At 58.2% G+C, this 5,849-nt stretch overlaps 1 pseudogene; it reads left to right on the top strand.

The window, feature by feature from the left end:
* The first annotated feature begins 118 nt into the window (after window positions 1–118).
* On the top strand, window positions 119–272 carry LOC126093310 (5.8S ribosomal RNA; annotated as a pseudogene).
* Window positions 273–5,849: the final 5,577 nt, after the last annotated feature.

Below are 5,849 nucleotides of genomic sequence, written 5' to 3'. Positions count from 1 at the left end.
ACGCCCATCGGCCGTGAGGCCGTTGGACACAGGAACGCTGGAACAGGGGCCGTCAAACGCCTCAGTCCCGCCTATGCAACTGTCTTGAAAGAGACAGTGGAAACTAAATGAAAAAGATCACCCAGGACGGTGGATCACTCGGCTCGTGGGTCGATGAAGAACGCAGAAATTGCGCGTCGATATGTGAACTGCAGGACACATGAACATCGACGTTTCGAACGCACATTGCGGTCCACGGATTCCGTTCCCGGGCCACGTCTGTCTGAGGGTCGGCTACGTATACTGAAGCGCGCGGCGTTTGTCCCGCTTCGGAGACCTGGGAGTGTCCTGGCCGCCTGTGGGGCCGGTCGCGTCTCCTGAAACGTGCGATGCGCGCCCGTCTCCTGGCGGTTCGCATACCGGTACTTTCTCGGTAGCGTGCACAGCCGGCTGGCGGTGCGGCGTGCGACACCTCGTACAACGACCTCAGAGCAGGCGAGACTACCCGCTGAATTTAAGCATATTACTAAGCGGAGGAAAAGAAACTGACAAGGATTCCCCCAGTAGCGGCGAGCGACCAGGGAAGAGTCAGGCACCGAACCCCGCAGGCTGCCGCCTGTCATGACATGTGGTGTTTGGGAGGGTCCACTACCCCGACGCCTCGCGCCGAGCCCAAGTCCAACTTGAATGAGGCCACGGCCCGTAGAGGGTGCCAGGCCCGTAGCGGCCGGTGCGAGCGTCGGCGGGACCTCTCCTTCGAGTCGGGTTGCTTGAGAGCGCAGCTCCAAGTGGGTGGTAAACTCCATCTGAGACTAAATATGACCACGAGACCGATAGCAAACAAGTACCGTGAGGGGAAGTTGAAAAGAACTTTGAAGAGAGAGTTCAAAAGTACGTGAAATCGTTCTGGGGTAAACGTGAGAAGTACAAAAGTTCGAACGGGTGAGATTCACGCCCATCCGGCCACTGGTTCCTGCCCTCGGCAGATGGGGCCGGCCGCCCGCGCGGAGCAATCCGCGGCGGGGACGTGTCCGGTTGCCTTTCCACTCGCCGCGGGGTGGGGCCGTTCCGGTGTGCGGTGGGCCGCACTTCTCCCCTAGTAGGACGTCGCGACCCACTGGGTGCCGGCCTACGGCTCGGGTGCGCAGCCTGTCTTTCTGCGGGCCTCGGTTCGCGTCTGTTGGGCAGAGCCCCAGTGTCCTGGCTGGCTGCTCAGCGGTATATCTGGAGGAGTCGATTCGCCCCTTTGAGTGCTCGGGCTCCCGGCAAGTGCGCGCGGTTCTTCACGGATGACGGACCTAACTGGCCCGGCCCCGGACCCGCGCCGCTGTTGGCTCGGGATGCTCTTGGGCGGAATAATCGCTCCCGTCAGCGGCGCTTCAGCTGCGGACAATTTCACGACCCGTCTTGAAACACGGACCAAGGAGTCTAACATGTGCGCGAGTCATTGGCTTGTCGAAACCTAAAGGCGTAATGGAAGTGAAGGTCTCGCCTTCCGCGGGCCGAGGGAGGATGGGGCTTCCCCGCCCTTCACGGGTGCGGCGGCCTCCGCACTCCCGGGGCGTCTCTTCCTCATTGCGAGGTGAGGCGCACCTAGAGCATACACGTTGGGACCCGAAAGATGGTGAACTATGCCTGGCCAGGACGAAGTCAGAGGTACCCTGATGGAGGTCCGTAGCGATTCTGACGTGAAAATCGATTGTCGGAGATGGGTATAGGGGCGAAAGACTAATCGAACCATCTAGTAGCTGGTTCCCTCCGAAGTTTCCCTCAGGATAGCTGGTGCTAGTTCGAGTCTCATTCGGTAAAGCGAATGATTAGAGGCCTTGGGGCCGAAACGACCTCAACCTATTCTCAAACTTTAAATGGGTGAGATCTCTGGCTTGCTTGATATGCTGAAGCCACGAGCAAACGACTCGGATCGGAGTGCCAAGTGGGCCACTTTTGGTAAGCAGAACTGGCGCTGTGGGATGAACCACACGCCGAGTTAAGGCGCCCGAATCGACGCTCATGGGAAACCATGAAAGGCATTGGTTGCTTAAGACAGCAGGACGGTGGACATGGAAGTTGGAATCAGCTAAGGAGTGTGTAACAACTCACCTGCCGAAGCAACTAGCCCTGAAAATGGATGGCGCTGAAGCGTCGTGCTTGTACTCGGCTGTCAGTCTGGCAGTCATGGCCGGTCCTTGCGGCTGGCCGCGATGCCCTGACGAGCAGGAGGGTTGCGGCGGTGGGCGCAGAAGGGTCTGGGCGTGAGCCTGCCTGGAGCCGCCGTCGGTGCAGATCTTGGTGGTAGTAGCAAATACTCCAGTGAGGCCCTGGAGGGCTGACGCGGAGAAGGGTTTCGTGTGAACAGCCGTTGCACACGAGTCAGTCTATCCTAAGCCCTAGGAGAAATCCGATGTTGATGGGGGCCGTCATAGCATGATGCACTTTGTGCTGGCCCCGTTGGGCGAAAGGGAATCCGGTTCCTATTCCGGAACATGGCAGCGGAATCGATGCAAGTCGGGCCCTCTTTTAGAGATGCAAGTCGGGGTAACCCAAAAGGACCCGGAGACGCCGTCGGGAGATCGGGGAAGAGTTTTATTTTCTGCATGAGCGTTCGAGTTCCCTGGAATCCTCTAGCAGGGAGATAGGGTTTGGAATGCGAAGAGCACCGCAGTTGCGGCGGTGTCCCGATCGTCCCCTCGGACCTTGAAAATCCGGGATATGGTCACCTGGAGGTGTTCCGCCGGTTCGTACCCATATCCGCAGCAGGTCTCCAAGATGAAGAGCCTCTAGTCGATAGAATGATGTAGGTAAGGGAAGTCGGCAAATTGGATCCGTAACTTCGGGATAAGGATTGGCTCTGAGGATCGGCGCGTGTCGGGCTTCGTCGGGAAGTGGGTCAGCGCTAACGTGCCGGGCATGGGCGAGGTGAGTGCCGTAGGGGTGCCGGTAAGTGCGGGCGTTTAGCGCGGGCGTGGTCTGCTCTCGCCGTTGGTCGGCCTCGTGCTGGCCGGCGGTGCAGGATGCGCGCGCCTGCGCGGCGTTCGTGCCCCGGTGCTTCAACCTGCGTGCAGGATCCGAGCTCGGTCCCATGCCTTGGCCACCCACGGATCTTCCTTACTGCGAGGCCACGTCTGCCTTAGCGTGCTCCTCCGGGGGCGCGCGGGTGCGCGGATTCTCTTCAGCCGCCATTCAACGATCAACTCAGAACTGGCACGGATTGGGGGAATCCGACTGTCTAATTGAAACAAAGCATTGCGATGGCCCTAGCGGGTGTTGACGCAATGTGATTTCTACCCAGTGCTCTGAATGTCAACGTGAAGAAATTCAAGCAAGTGCGGGTAAACGGCGGGAGTAACTATGACCCTCTGATGCGAAACATATGGATCCTCTCAATCCACTCCTCAGCATCCTAGCGATGTCGAGTGGATGGTGGTTCCCTTAGCCTCTCAGTGGGAAATCCTAGCTCTGGCCTTCATGTGGCGAGAGTAGTGAGGGGAAGCCGAGGGGAGGCACAGGACTCTGTGCCTTTTCAGAGCTTTCCGACTGACAGAGCAGGGTGAATTTTCGGGGCTTGGGGGTTGCCTGCCCCTGGCCCCAACAAACGGAATAAAACAGGTAGCGGTCCTCCCACTGGAGGCGCCATGCCAGTTGTTGGGCCACCATCTGATGTTACGAGTCCGGTTCGAGTTGCTTTGCCAGCCTTTCAGTGCCCCGAGTGCTATCATGGCTTTGGCACCAAGACTGGTCTTGGTTTCCACCGCCGCAGGGCTCATCCTGATGCAGTCAACGCAGAGGTCAATATCCAGAGGACAAAGGCCAGGTGGTCTAGTGAAGAACTTCTACGCCTGGCCCACACCGAATCAGTGGTGACACTCGAGGGCGCCCGGTTCCTGAACCAAGAGTTAGTCAAGACCTTGCTACACCGCTCACTTGAATCTATCAAGTGTCAGCGTCGTGTGGGAGCCTCCAGGAACCAGGTTGCCGAGTTTGTCACTGCCCTTTCTGCTTCTGCGGAGCGACCACGCTCATCAGTGGCTACTGCATCGACTTCTGGGATACCCTCTAGTTCTGAGACCTCACCTTCACCTGAGGATCTGGTCGACCAAGCTATCTGGTCAACTCTAGCAGCTTTACCACCATCAGGGCCAAATTATAGCTCGATAGATAAAATCTTGGCTCTGGGACCAACTGCATCGAGACCTGTCATCATGGGCATGTTCCCACCTGCCCTTGATGCCATAGGTAGTAAGGAGACGTCCCACAACCCTGTCGCCCCCGAGCAGATGTCCCAGCCACCAGAGCGTAAACGAGCCCGGCGTAGGTGGGAGTACTCCATCTGCCAGCGTGCCTTCTCCAAGAATGTGGCGCGGTGCATTAATGGCCTTCTAGACGGTACACTCCTCCATCAATCACCTGTTATCCCTGGGCTGGTTGATTTTTGGAACGATCTTTTTACCCGGCGTGCATCTGGCCGGGTAGACCGTCTAGATAGCCGGCTGTTACCGTCCCGCCCTGAGGTGCCCTTTGAACAGCTGTGGGCACCCATCATGCTGGAGGACATTGCTGCAGCACTCCCACCCCGTCGCTCCGCCGCGGGCCCTGATGGACTAACACCTGCCCAGCTCCGTCGTCTTCCCCGTGAGGTCCTCCTGAAAGTGTTAAACCTTTTCCTTCTAACCCATCCCCTCCCATCCTGACTCCTGCAAGGCCGTACCTCCCTGCAGCCCAAGAAGGCCGCCCCAGCATCCCCCGCCGATTTCCGCCCGATCAAGGTTTTGCTCAGTCCTCGCCAGGGTCTTCCATAAGATCCTGGTGGGTTGTCTGATGCGGACATGTGTGTTGGACGGACGTCAGTGGGCCTTACTCCCTCAGGATTGGATGCTGCACAATTCCTTCTTGTTGGACCTGGCGATGACTGAGGCCAGGGTGAGCTGTAGTTCCCTCTATGTCGCGTCCCTGGACGTGTCAAAGGCATTCGACTCTCTGGACCATGGTGCCCTGAGGGCTCATGGTCTGCCTGACGAGTTCGTTGGATACATCCTGGGATGCTACGAGGAAGGAGCAATGGTGATCTGTGGTCCAAGGAAGTCACTGGGTCCAGTGCAGCCCTCGAGGGGCGTTCGGCTGGGTGACCCTCTTTCCCCTATCCTGTTTAACCTTTCTCTGGACCTCATGCTTGCTCGCCTCCCAGATCATGTTGGTGCCAACATCATGGGACGACGTCTTAACGCTGCCGCCTTCGCCGACGACCTCCTGCTGTTCGCTGAGACTGAAGGAGGGCTCCAGGACCTAATTGACGCATCTACATCTGCCCTTGGGGACCTGGGTCTCCAAGTCAATATCGAAAGTGCTTTACTCTCGCTCTCGCGGCCTCTGGTCGCGAGAAGAAAGTTAAGGTCGATGGAACCACGACCTTTAAGGCAGGATATACCACCATTCCTGCCCTGACAGTTGAGAGCACTTTCCGGTATCTTAGTCTGGCGTTCTCTACCAGCGGACATAGCCTCTTCCATCCGAGGCGGGAGGTCGAGCGACAGCTGAGCGTCTTGTCCAGGGCACCACTGAAACCTCAGCAACGTCTTCACGCCCTCACAACTGTTGTCTTGCCAGGGTCCACCATGGCCTGGCTCTCCCCAAGACCCGCCTTGGGACTCTCTCAGCAGTGGACATTGCCTTCCGCACAGCGCTTAGGACTTGGCTGTGCCTGCCAGCGGACATCCCTGTTGCGTACTTTGACGCCCCTGTTCCATCTGGGGAATTGGGAGTGCCATCAGCTCGTTGGCTTGGTCCTCTGCTGCGACGGAATCTGCTCGCCAACATGCGAGCTCTGGGAGTCCTATTGGATGGGCCGATGGAAGACGTTCTGGGGCGTGAAATTG

Source organism: Schistocerca cancellata, chromosome 7, assembly GCF_023864275.1.
Source record: "Schistocerca cancellata isolate TAMUIC-IGC-003103 chromosome 7, iqSchCanc2.1, whole genome shotgun sequence".
NCBI lineage: Eukaryota > Metazoa > Arthropoda > Insecta > Orthoptera > Acrididae > Schistocerca > Schistocerca cancellata.
This window is presented reverse-complemented; position numbering and strand designations above follow the sequence as displayed.